Source organism: Ailuropoda melanoleuca, chromosome 4, assembly GCF_002007445.2.
Source record: "Ailuropoda melanoleuca isolate Jingjing chromosome 4, ASM200744v2, whole genome shotgun sequence".
Lineage (NCBI taxonomy): Eukaryota > Metazoa > Chordata > Mammalia > Carnivora > Ursidae > Ailuropoda > Ailuropoda melanoleuca.
This window is the reverse complement of record NC_048221.1, coordinates 83,239,916-83,253,945: the sequence shown is the minus strand read 5'-3', so window position 1 is coordinate 83,253,945 and position 14,030 is coordinate 83,239,916. Positions and strand designations below refer to the sequence as shown.

The following is a 14,030-nucleotide window of genomic DNA, read 5'->3' as shown; positions in this document are numbered from 1 at the left end:
TTGGAAATTTAAGGGGTGAGCAGTGCCTACCTTTCCCTCAGATGTGCTTGCTGTCTTTTCAGTGTCCTGGAATTCCCAAGAAGGAGAGAGAAGAACCAGGTCTCCACGCAAAGATCAATAGTGGGGATGGGAAGGAGGAGCCATCAGGACAGTTGTAGCCGTGGGCTGGTATTTCACCTAAATTAGCACATGTCCCTACCTACATGAGTAGGGGATTGCGTGAGAACAGGGTAAGGTAGGGGAAAATAAAGGGCAAAAAAAAATAGGCTTGGATTTTTTTTTTTAGAATGTCATTTAAAAATATCTATTTTAATTTCACATGACTAAAATTATCTGCTTGCTTTGTATTAATTTTGCCTTGACTGAAATTAGTTGTCAGACCTCTGTTTATAGCCTAATTACCTTTTCCCTGAAAAAAAGGAAGTAAAAGAAATAACAATAAATTCGTAATGCAAAAGCTACAAGTTTGTAGTATTAGTACAGATTAGGGATGGTTCCAGGAACAGGGTTTGGAAATAATTTAAATGAATCTGGAGGAGGCTTGTATTTCTCAGAAGACTATTTTGCCTGTACTCTCCTCATTGTTTAGTGCCACGGTTATGTCTCGTGGCCACAAACACTTGAGAGTGAGTTGTGCCCGGGGTGGCTAATTTAGTGCCATCTATTTTATTTGGCTCTCTTACCAAGCCAGCTAGACCCTGAGTGTTCACACTCAAGACCATGGTTGGCAAAATTTCCTGTCAAGGGCCAAATTGCAAATATTTTAGTCTTTATGGGCCATCTAGTCTCTATCCCAGCTACTCAGCACTTCTGTTGTAGTGCAGAAACAGCCATGGACAATGTGCAAACAAATGAGTGTGACTGTGTTCCAATAAAATTTTATTTACAAAAGGAGGCAGTGGGCCAGATTTGGCTCACTGGCCGTCGTTTGCCAAGCCCTGCTCAGGACAATTCAACCAGTGGAACACGAGAAGAAGCTAACATACACACAGCAGGGCAGAGAACAAGCATTCAACAAATATATTTTAAACAAACATGAGTATCAGTGAAACAACAACAACAACAACAACAAAACGGACCCAGTAGCAGAAATGCTGAACTACCTCCAAGTCACAATTCATGGGTTCAAAAAAAAAAATCACTGCTTTGGTAACTTCTTGTAATTAATGAAAATCAGTAGCAGATGAATATGATGGCGACATGGAGAAAAGATAACCAAGAGCCCCTGCTCACCGAAGCTTAGTGCCAGGTAAACTACGTCCGATTAGCCATAGGGAGCACCACGACATTGCCACGCCACATCTGGCTGAGGTTTATGACATGCCCCTCTGCCACTGAAACTGGCTAAGCCAGGGTGACATGAAATGTATTTTTAAAAATATGCATCAAAATGAATAGCATTTAAAAAGTCATCTCCCTCAAAAGGGTGAGCTTCAGTTGTCCTATAAATAAGCACCAGATATGGGGAGAAAAGTTACAAGCTCCATCTCGTCCCACTTCTCGCCTTGTGGATGGTTTCTTCATCTGTATTATCAACATTGGACCATATGATCAGAGGTTCTCAAACTCTGACTCTAGGCCCCTATGATGCCAATGCTACTTCAACTATTTGCCTTTTTGGTAGAGGATCCCTGACTTATTTTGTTATGCTTTTAACCTAAGGGTGAAAGGTTGAACTGGCTTTGTTTTCTCCTCTATCGAGCAAGTTTCCCTCCCCTCCCCCATCCCTCCCCAAACCCCTCACACGGGAGCATCTCACCTGAAATGTGAAGACAGCCCATCTCCCCGCAGATAGCCAGGGACCCAGAGCAGTCAGGACGGCAGCTGAAGGCCCCTCTCTAGGCCGAGCCTGCCGTCATCTTGGGCATCCTGAGAATCCCTCAGCTGGAGGGGCTTTCCCCGCTCAGTGCCTGGACCATTGCCAAGAAGATCTGTCCAGCTGTAAGCCTGATTTTATATAGTTATTTTCACTTATTTTTTATTTCGCAAGATGTAAACGAATCTGTTTAACTAGGAAATCACGTCCCTTGAAAGTGATTATAACCTAATTTGACATGCAGTATTTGTACACTTATTCTAGTGTTATGATGCATTCACCATGTTTACATAAATAGAGATTTCTGTATAATTACTACGAGATAATGTAAAGAGTTAATCACATGAAATCCCCCAAAATCTCATTTGGCTAAATTTTTTTTTTAATTTGAAAGTAAAATCTCCTTTGGAAACAAAGTGGGCCCATTTCCAAAATGTTCTATAAATCATCTTTGAGAGCCTTACAAAAACATCTACTTTCTTCATCCATTCTTGTTTACTCATTAATTGATAGTCAGATAATTCACTGTGTACCTAATATGTGCCAGACACCAACAAAGATAAAATCAACATGTTTCTTGCCTTCAAGAGCATTACATCTAAAGAAGTGTGGAAGCGGGGCGCCTGGGTGGCCAGTCGTTAAGCGTCTGCCTTCGGCTCAGGGTGTGATCCTGGTGTTCTGGGATGGAGCCCCACATCAGGCTTCTCTGCTAGGAGCCTGCTTCTTCCTCTCCCACTCCCCCTGTTTGTGTTCCCTCTCTCGCTGGCTGTCTCTCTCTGTCAAATAAATAAATAAAATCTTTAAAAAAAAAAAGTCTGGAAGCACTTCATGGAGAAAGGTGAAGCTCTGCCTTGAAAAGTTCTGCTTATCTTTGGTTTTCTACTATGTTTTCTTCATGAAAAATACATTGGAAGATATATAAAAGAATGATTTGCATAGAAAGAAATACCAAGAGGAGGGAGAGAGACAAAATTAGCACAAAATTCTAGAGGAAGAGCTGCAAATATTTGAAGTGTTCTCTTCTTATATCTTATTAGCAAGGAAAGGTATTTCCCCAAACTGAAATATTTCACTAAAATGAAGAAGGAATAATCACATAAAGAACAATCCAATAGTTCTATGCCAATTTAAGAAAGGCCTATTTGTCCATCTTCCTGAGGTTAAATGTATGTGTCTCTTTGCACTCACTTGCTTCCATTCATTCTGTTCGTACCATATGTGTAATTCCATCTTAGCATCTTCAAGGGTTAAAAATTCGGTAAAGGGCCCGCCACAGTAGATCATGCTGTGTGGAGAGTGTAGAGAGGGCTGGCAACACATCTACAGTGGCATCAGTGTTGGAAAGGTGAGGATGTCACTGCATGTGTACATTTCACAAACACCATCCTCTCTTGTCACTTTCACTGGACGCTGCACATTCAAGTGAACCAGGGATGAGAAAGTCCCTTCATCTCCCTTAGGAGAGCTATGCCTCCATCATCACATTCTAAGCCTTCTCTCAAGTCCTTGGGCTCTTCTCTTTATTGTGTTGTCTAGAAGACAAATGACATTTAGACATAGTTATAAAGTAATATCTTCAGTGAAATAGGATATATATATATATATATATATATATATATATATATATTTAGGATGAGTTCCATGTAATTCCCATCCAACCAAAATTTGTCAGGATGAGAGACGGAGATTCAAAAATGGAATGACCCAATACTTCAATAAATGTTATTCAAATCAGTGTACATGGGTAAAAGTACTGAGCATGCCTTATTGTTCATGAGTTCAATTAGTTTATTTCAGAAAGAAAGAATTCAAAGTATATATCATTTGGCCACGAGGTCCTACAGAACTAAAACATATTGTGTATTAGAGTGAGCAGGTATTATGCCAGTATTTATTCAACTATGTATTCCTAAACTATTTCTAGAATTGACTTATTCCTAAGCTGTCAATTCCTTAAAACCCTACAGGTTAGCTAGTTAACCATGTACGGCCTATTTCCTACATAGGTTTTCCATTCAGGTCTGAGTTCCATTTCATCCTCCCATTACAGATGCAGCACAGAGTCATCGTTGTGAAGAAGCATAATAATGCACTTTGGATCCTAGTTTTGCTATGAGTCCTATGGTCCTAGGAGCAAGTTACTCAACCTCTAGGTGTTTTGGTTCCACTTTCTGTAAAATGGAAATAACAATTCCCATTGTTGTGGGGATTTAAATAACTTATCACAAAGGGGACTTAGAGCTTTGCCTGGCACATTGTGAGGGGATAGTAAATGTGTGCTAACTGTAGCGGAAGCTGCAGTAATCATGCTGACCTTGGATGGCGCTCATACACACTCACGGCTATACTGTGCCTGTTCATTTTTATTCAGCCTATTCCTTAAATTCTAAGCCCTTGTGAAACATTATTAATGCCAATAGGAGCCTAAGGTAATGAAAAATAATCTGTCTAAGTGTATGTATTCTCCCTACTTCCTCAAATCCCCAAGGTATTTTTGTCTTCCATCAATGTGGCTAATTGTGAAGTGACTACGTCCGTGACCACTTTTTTATTTGCATATTTGATGTTTCTAGTGGAAATACTAGATACTAACAATGACACTATCAATAATATGGGAAACTTCCTGATTAAAAAAAAAGTTCCTTTTTATTGTCTGCCTCTCATTTTGGACTACTTTCCTTTCTAAGTGACCCTACCCACCCAAGCCAGACTACAGAAGATGAACATGCAGGAAGTGCACAATTTCCAAGTTTCACCTTCCCTCTCCTTCCACCAATCAGTGCTTATTAAACTCTTCAGGTCAGTTTACTTATTCTTGACATGAGCTCTTTGGTGGCGGTAATCGTTTTAGGAAAAGAAACGCTCTCTCCTGCCACATCTGTAGGATTTTCATGGCTCCACATCCAAGCTAACTCGATACAGTCTCGAGGGAATGACAGCAAGTTTCTGAGGAGAGTCTTCTCTGTAAGAGCACCACATGCCCCAATTTTGAGGCGAATGCCCCAGTTTTAACATGTGTTCCCAAGAGCAGATCTAATGTTCTCTTCCTCCAGGTCTCTGTTGATTGCCTGAACTGTGATAGTGCCACTTGAAATGGCGAGGGAATGGGCTAGAATTGGAGTTATCCAAATCAAAAACATGCCGGATGAGACTCACAATCCAATAATAGACGCTCTATGAGGCCTCCCTGAGGGTTGTCGGGTTTTTAGCAGAATATTAGCTGGCTACTTAACACACTCTATTGTCTTCACTTAAAGGCTCTAAATCCACAAGCTTTGTTTAGTTTTACTAAATAAGATACCTAGAAAATGGAATCCGTTTTACTCTCAACTGTCTGATGAGGAGAAAGCATTCCACTGTATCACTGCTCTTCGCACACTGCAAGAAAATGCACTACCATGAAGATCTGTGTCTGGTCTGCTTATTACAGTGTTCATAGAATTATTTAATTCAGATTCTCTTCCTTTCATGCTTTTCAATGGAGGGACATGAGAAATAGGCTTTTTGTTTTTAATTTTCTCTAAGCTCTAAAATGCAACATTTTGGATTTGAGAAACCCAAATAAAAGACAAAAAAGTACAGCAGTGTCTTGCTAAATGTTGTATTGGTTTCTAAATAAGCTTAGGAGAACACTTTAGTCAAAACAGGATTACAAATTCTCTGGCTCACCTTCTGCAAACAAAACTGGCTTGTGCTGTGGCACACCCAAAGGGGGAAAATGCGAGATGTGAAATTTATAAAAAGTGACACAGACAGAAAAAAGCAATGCTTCTAATAAATAATATATTATTATAAGAGAAACAAAGTGAGTGAGTAATGTCACGCTAATGACTTCTCTCCAACGGCTAGAACACCTGCTCCAGCATTGTTTTTGTTCAGTTTTGTTTTCTTTGCTTGGTAGAACTACATCCTGGAAGAATAACCTACATGAAGTCATTTACCAAGATGACTAAACTACCTTTTGTTAGGATGTCAAACTGTCCCAAATTCGGAGACCAAATAAGAATCTGGATGTTGGAGTGAGCACATACTGTGAAACACTGATGATTATTCTCATCCTAACTGCTCACGTGGACTGCCCTTGAGAAATCTCACCAAGGCCCAGGGACTATTTTACACACTGCCTTTCTAAATTTTACAGTGAAAACAACCCAAACTGGAATGAATCAACATGTGTAAAGGACTGTGAGGCAGCTCTTGTCTCTCCCTAGATCTTAGTGATTGGTACAGAGGTGAAGGTTCCAGTCATTCCTCCAGCTCCAAATTGTTATTTGATCTATGGCAAATGTCATCAGTTACTGGGGCCCTATTTATTTCTATTGCTTGGGGGAAAATCCACCTTTTTTATCAGAGGGATCAAATATTGGCAAGAGGCATAAATATGGCTGAAAATTTACAAGTGTCCTATGATCGATATTAATAACAAGTTTTGGTATCATTTGGTTAGAAAAATCATTATTAATAAGTATCTAAGAACAAGCTTGGATGTTGTAAACACATTTCTTATACAAGATCCCTGATTTGTCCACTTGTTATCTAATCTATAGGCCACGAAATATATAGTCATCTTGATGCCATACATCCCGAAAGCACTGACATCTGCTATTCTAGAAAATGCCATTTCACATAGTTTTCTATTATAATAGCTGGACTTGTCTCTTAATGGGATTCAATGGGGTTTCTAGAGTAGAGAGAAAAATAACAATCGTTTCCATCTTTCTATGTCCTCAAGGCTAAGATTTAGCAATGATTTCACATCTTTCCTAAAGGAATAGGCTCTGAACTGTGGGCCATGGAATCAGTTGTAATAATCATGCAATGATATTCTTGAATCTCAATTCTTTTATAAAGACTATTTAGCATGGGTTGGCTTATACTTACTAGGCAAAAGTTAGACACTTCCTGGAGCCAGGAGAAAGCAGAGTACTGGTATTGACAGCTGTGGGACAGTATTAAAAGGGGCCATTCCAATCTTCCAGACTTTCCCACCTTAAGTGCCACTGCTTTGGAGTCACAAGACACAGAGTTTATATGCAGCCTTAGCTGTGACAATATTTTCTGAAATTTCATTTCTGATACATCTTGATAGGTGAGTTACATGTCCATTTGGAGGCAAGACCTCAACTGTGCACTTGTTTGGGTCCTAGAGTGTAACAAAGTACCACAGATTGGGAGGCTGAAAAAACAAATTAATTTTCTCACAATTCTGGAGGCTAAAAGCCCAATATCATATTGTTGGAACGGTTAGCCTCTTCTAAGCCATGAGGAATGGGTCTGTTTTAGGCCTTTCTCCTTGGCTTATAGATGACCGACTTCTCTCAGTGTCAAAAAAAGTTCTTCCCTCTATGAGTATGCCTGTGTCCTAATGTCTTCTTTTAAGGACAGAAGTCATATTGGATTGGGGTCCAACCTAGTGATCTCATTTTAACTTTGCCTGTTTAAAGGCCCTATCTCTAAATACAATTACATTCTGAGGTGTGGGGTGTTAGGACTTCAACATATGAATTTTGGGAGGATACAATTCAGCCCATAAAAGTAATGGATGTACTAGTCATCTGGCCAATACATGGGAACAAAACCCATTTTGTCTACTTCCCCTTAATTCTAGTCTTGGGTTAGTGATTATTGCATGACTATATAAGTCACACTTTTTCACAAATTAATATCGTTGTGCTTTAACTACCTAATATAGCACGCTTGGAAACTTTGACCTTATGCATGGGTGTGGAGGAGCATATATCAGTGTGCAGAGCCTGGATATAATAACACTCTTACGATGTCACTTAACTTTTTATGGACTGTAGAGCATTGAGCTCTGACGTCCAAGGATCGTTCTGGACCTACTGCTTTTTTAAACAGTAGGACAGCAACAAACATGACATTAAAGTAAGTTGTCTAAATTGCAAATAAATTAACATAGTGATTGTTAGCATATAACTAGACAAGTGCATATGAGAATATTCATCAAACCTAACTGTATGATGGGAACCTCCTGACATGAAGAGAAAATCTTCAAATGTGTTCTGTGACATGATTTCAGATAAGTCAGTGGTGTATTGTGGCTGACTTGGGATGAAGAACTTGGAAAAGCTGCCACGTGTGCAGTTCATTTTAGGCAAACCACTACTTAGCAAGTTGATCAGGGGTCCTGGGCTTTCCAATAAATTGTACTTCATTTCAGGGCTGTAGATGACATCAGTGAAGGGTTCTCAGTCCATGTGAATCACTTGGAAAGAAAAATACCCAAAATACTTTTGAGCGTTTGCTTTGTGCTGAGCACTCAAGGGTCTGAGGTGCCTGCCTTCAAGGCCTGTGGACAGGTCAGACACCTACCTGAGTGATGATAAGACAATGTGCTGCTTGATAGCGGGGCACACTGGCAGGACCATGTTTTGGGGAGACTGAGGAAAGCTTAAATGAGAACATAACATTTGACCAGGCTTTAAAACAATGAGATCACAGGTAGAAAAGTGGGGCAAGTCATGGACATTTGAAAGTGCATGGCATACTCAGTGGCCAGCAAGTGGTGATGTGGCTGTGTGAGGGGAGCGAGAGAAATGGAAGTTAAGGTTTGAAAGTACGATAGGGACACCCAGTGAAGGGCCTCACATACATACTGAAATGTCCAGATAGAGTCTTTTGGACCATGAAGACCAATATTTATTTTTTTTAATTTATTTTTGTTAACTTTATTGAGATGTAATTGAAATTTAACACTGTATAAGTTTAAGTTTTACAATGTGTTCATTTGATAATATTTACAAATTATAATTTTTAAAGATTTTATTTATTTATTTATTTATTTGGGCGAGAGAGCTAGAGAGAGCATGAGCACAGGGAGGGGTAAAGGGAGAAGCAGACCTCCCGTTGAGCAGAGCCCAATGCAGGACTTGATCCCAGGATCCTGGGATCATGACCTGAGCTGAAGGCAGACGCTTAACTGACTGAGCCACCCAGGTGTCCCTATATTTACAAATTGTAAAATAATTACCACCATAGTATTAGCTACTCACTCTATCATGTCTCATAATTACCATTTTCTTTTTGTGGTGAGAACATTTAAGATCTACGCTCTTTGTAACATTCAAGTATATGATACAATACTACTAGCTATAATCACCATGCTGTACACTAGATCCTCAAACTTAACCTTACAACTAAAAGTTTATGACCTATGACCGATATATCCCCATTTTCCCCAACCCCTGGTAACTACCACTCTACTCTGTTTCTCTAAGTTTGACTCTTTTATATTCCACTTATAAGTGATATCATATAGTATTTGTCTTTCTCTTATTTCACTCAACTTAATGCCCTTAAGGTCCATCCAAGCTGTTGCAAACAGCAGAAATGCCCCTCTTTCTCATGGCTGAATAATATTCCTTTGTAACTCTCTACCACATCTTCTGGAGCACCTGAATCTGGTTTCATCATTCTAAAATAAATACTTCTAGCATTAATGTGGCAGAAGACCCAGAGGGACATGCTGGAACCATTTTGAGCTCAGAAAATTATGACAAAGAGCTCAACTAGGGCAATGTCAGCAGAAAGAGTGGACAAAAAGTGGAGAGAGTTATGGGTTGCAGAATGAACAACAGGTGGTGAGGAGTTAGATGCAGGGTATGAAAGAGAGAGAGAGGTTTTCCTGCTTTACGCTGAGTTCATGTAGCTTTACTGGTGTCTCAGCACAGGATTTTGTTGAGACCGTTATGTTACCCCATATTTAAAAAAAAAAAGTGAACAAACCCATGGCTATAAAGATTGCCTATAGAAAGTGTAGAAATGTACCACTCACTCTCACCATTGAAAAAAACCCACACTTGTTTATTCAATCTCTGACTCAATAACCTTTTTACATTGACAAGTCAGACAAAAGTGAAACTGCAAAGAGGAGTGTTGGAACTTCCCTCCATCAATGATATCGGCAACTTCTTTGCTGATTAGATAATCGTTTTGAATGTTTTCTTAACTTTCTATGCTTTTCACAGTGTAACGGCTACAAACCCAAGATACCTTTAATCTGTATTACTGACATTCTCCCTACCATTTTCTCAAGCTTTCAGTATTGCACCATCCTGTAGTATTTTAGCACAGGGTGCAATTGACCTAAACACCTCAAGAGTACAGATGAATGTGGGAAGATAATTGGGAAGAGATAAGTGTTGAATATATATACCTTTCTTTGTAACATAATTTCTCTAAGTTTTCCTTATATAATTTTTAATAGTGGTTGTACCTAATAAGCAACTCAGAAAGTTCCTGAATTCCTGAATTCTCACAATCTCACCATATCCCTACTCATATGAAGTATGCCTCCAAAATTACCACAGAAAGAGGTGGGGCGGTCACATGAGTCGGGCAGAAAAACGACATATTTTCCTTAAAGTTCATTTTCTTGAACTTGGTTAAAAGATTGCAGTTTATGAGAAGGCTAGTAAACGTTTTCTTTCTCATGCTCAGGAGTCAGAAACACTGAGTTCAGTCTACACCGTCGTCTCTGCTATGGTCACAGCACCACAAGATGAAATATCTTCTTGCAGGTAACCAAAAATCTTCCTGTCCAGGGATGCCTGGTGGCTCAGTTGGTTGGGCATCTGATTCCTGATTTTGGTTCAGGTCATGATCTCAGGGTCGGGAGCTCAAGGCCCACATCGGGCCCTCTGTTCAGTACAGAGTCTTCTTGGGATTCTCTCTCTCCCTCTGCCCCTCCCCCCTCTCAAGATAAGTAAATAAACAAAATCTTTTTAAAAATCTTCCTGTCCAAACCTGTTCTTTTCATAGCCTTTCTCATCAGTAAATAAACCACATGCAACCAGTCATTCATGTTTGAAATCAGGGACATCTGTCCCCCTAACACTTCAAATCCAATAACCTGACAACTCTTCCTCCAAAACATGGAAATTCTTCCATTTCCTTCCATCTGCACTTGGAGGACTCTGCTCCAAAGCCACATCATCTCTCCCCAGGACTGCCTGAAGAGCCCCCACTCCCACGACTCTCTTGTTTTCCATCCTTCCTCACTTCAGCCCATTTTACACAGAGCAGCCAGAATAATTTTTAAAATGTTAATCAGATTATGTCATTCCACTGCTTAAATTTATTTTCTATTAAGCCTAAAATAAATTCCAAATTTCTTAACTTGCCTGATATAGCCCTATAGACTTTGATCCTGTCTCTTTCTGCAACCACATCTTGTTCCATTTTCCCTTTTTGAAGTACTTCTGTCACACAGGTGTTTTTGAGCTTCGTGAATATATCAAGTCTTTGCCTACGCCATCCTCTCTGCCTGCAATGCTCCCATCCCTGTCTTCGAGTTCTCAGCTCAAATGTGTCTTTCTCTGAAAGATCTTCCTTGATTGCCTAATCTAAATTAATCCTCTCTAGAGCTTTCTCATAGAACCCATAGTGCTGATTACAATTTATTTAAGTTTTTATTTAAATTCCAGTTAGTTAACATACAGTGCTATATTAGTTTCAGGTGTACAATATAGTGATTCAACACTTCCATACACCACCTAGTGCTCATCACAAGTCCACTCCTTAATTCCCACTGCCTACTCAATCCATCCCCTGGCCCACCACTGCCCTTCTGGTAACTATCAGTTTGTTCTCTAAGAAATATGGAATGCTTCCTGATTTTGCCTGTCATCCTTGTACAGAGGCCATGCTTATCTCTGTATCGTTCCAATTTTAGTATATGTGCTGCCAGAGTGAGCAGAGGACTGACCACAATTTAAATTGTGAGTCTGTGTATGCACGTGTTGAATGTCCATCTCCCCTACTAGAATGGCAGTTCATGAAAGCAGTATGTTCCATTTGTTCAATATGATATACCCAGTATCTGTATGGTACCTGGCACGTGATAAGTCCTCTTGGGGACTAGGAGGAAAGAAGAGAAAGAAAGTAACAAGAAAAGAAAGAGAAAAACAGAGAGAAAAGGAAAGAAGGGAAGGAGGAAGGAAAAGAAAAAGGTAGTCAAGCTAGCATGTTTTAATTTTTACTCATTTTTTTCCACTAACAATGTATGCGAACTTAAGTAAGCCACATAACCCTCTATGTCATTTTTACTGCCTATAAATGTTTGAGCCTCATCATAGATGGGGTGCCCTCAAGAATAGAGACAATTGTCTGCATTTGTGGGGGAGGGAAGGGAGGAAAGTTAGAGTAGAAGGGTGGAAGATCTAGAAACAGGTAGGTCCTACCATGGGTTTGGGTCTCTGGGGGTGGGGAGAAGGCAGGGGGTCAGAACCTCAGATACCTTTGTTTTCTGAAAGCCAGGAAAAGCCAGCCAGGGATATAGCAACTCTGTTAAGAAGATGGCACTGTGAGTTCCTTCCAGGCCCAGGGGCTGGTGGACTTCCCCACCCCCAGCATGGCACAAGCACTGTAGTGGAGGAGAGCACAGAAGCAGCCTGGGAGGTCCTGAATGCAGCTTGCCTCAAAGGTCATCTGTATGGTTTGGTGACTGTGGCAGTACTGACACATGCCCAGCAGACAGATGGAAACCAAGGGCAGATGCCCCACCCTTTCCAGCCACCTCCATCACCTTGGTACTATGGAAGGCCCTGAAAATAAGAGACAATCTCAGGGATTTGATGGGAGGAAGTTGCAGAGACTGGCTTGACGTGACTGCCTCCTGCAAAACAGGGCCTTGAAACAGAAGGAGAAAATTTCACATAAAAATGGTTATATTTACTTGCACACCTGAATCTGTGAGTTGAACTCCAACCTGCCACATAATAATTTTGATTAATTTCCTTTGTCTTCCACCTCATTGACCATGTGCTCTTTGTTCCTCTTATCTCTCACTCTTGTCTGATTCTCTGTCTCCATCTATCTTCTCCCCATTTCTTCCTTTTGTTCTTCTCTTCCTCCAGTATCCTCTGCCAGATATCTCCTTTTGTACCGCACACTACCTTCTAGCCCACAGAATCCAGAGCAAGAGAAGCTGATGGAGACTCCGTCTGGGCTCTGCCTCCATCATGGGCCTTCCAAGTTCTGCTGCCTCAGTCATGTTTTCTGAGGTTTTAACACCTCTCTTGTCTCACCTCTTCCCCCAGTGATTTTCTGCAGTCTCCCTTTTTCTTTCCGTGTTGGTCCTTAGGACTCTTCTGTGATTTCACTAATAAAAACATTTCCATTAATGAAAACACCTTAAAAAAGAAAAAGAAAAGTCTCTCTGCCTGTGACATAATGGCCAAAATCCTTCATCTGACTTTCCATACTTCTCCAAAACGGAAGACTCTGCGCTCACTTCTTCCACTAGTCTCTTATGGAAACCCTTTTCTCCAGATGGACCTGGATCATTACTAAATTCATACACCTCTTAATCTTACCCAATTCACTGCTTTTGCACATACTGTTCTCTTCCTCTCATCCTCTCCACCTGTGCTAATATTATCACGTGTCAAGGAACAGCCAGAGGCCTGCTAGAACCCTTCTGGTCCACACTAGCCACGTAATCAGTCCCCCACACTCCCAACCCTTATAGCCTTTATACTTCTCTTGGACCCTTATTATCACTGTCATGTACAGTTATTTTCTTTTAACCATATATGTTTTCCCTCCTGAATGAGAGTATTAGCTCTTCATCATCAGGGACTTAACTTTTTACTATTATCATTATTGTTATTGTTATTATTATTATTAACAATGAAAACAGTGTTACATATGTAGCAGGCTCCTCCTTAAAGATGCACTGAATAACACTCATTGAATGAATCAATGGCATCAACTTAATATATGTTCACTAACTGAATAACGAGACATGGTAAGAACAAAGTGAGTATGAACTGAATAAGTGAATGCCTGCAACGAAGCCAACAGACTGCCCAGATGTTCTCACCCATGGGGAGAGTTCCACAGCTCCAAGTCACAGTTGGATGATATTTACAAGGCTTAATACCATCTTTACTGACTTATCTCGAGTTTTCACTGATATCAGAAATAAATGTTTTTGTCATGCAGCCTAATTTAAAATTCTTGGCATATATGAGCATTTTATTCATAATGTGACTATTTATAATCATTTGTTTTGTTTTAATACGATTTAACTCAGAGTTACTATATAGAGACCATTATATTTTTTTGATGGCCCGGTGAATCCAAAGATATTTTAGAAGCAAATCCGGGCTAGAGGCTATTATTTTGGAGATGAGGACCTGGGGGTACAGAGAGGTTAAGTACTATGTCCCCAAGACACACAGCTAACTGG

General features: G+C 40.1%; 1 long non-coding RNA gene and 1 other non-coding gene across 3 annotated transcripts in view; both read right to left on the bottom strand.

Annotated features, from left to right (window-relative positions):
• Positions 1 to 1,753: 1,753 nt before the first annotated feature.
• The window catches only part of LOC117801973, a 203,531-nt gene continuing 191,254 nt past the window's right edge, over positions 1,754 to 14,030 (bottom strand). The window contains exons 5-6 of one of the 2 annotated variants that reach the window (XR_004624903.1): positions 6,698 to 6,959; positions 1,754 to 3,348 (exon numbers count right to left, since the gene is read on the bottom strand). This is a non-coding gene — a long non-coding RNA (uncharacterized LOC117801973). The remainder of the gene's footprint in view (positions 3,349 to 6,697; positions 6,960 to 14,030) is intronic. The other variant, XR_004624902.1, reaches the window with a different exon arrangement.
• Positions 11,431 to 11,534, bottom strand: LOC117802084. The gene has a single exon (XR_004625144.1). It is a non-coding gene; the product is annotated as a U6 spliceosomal RNA (small nuclear RNA).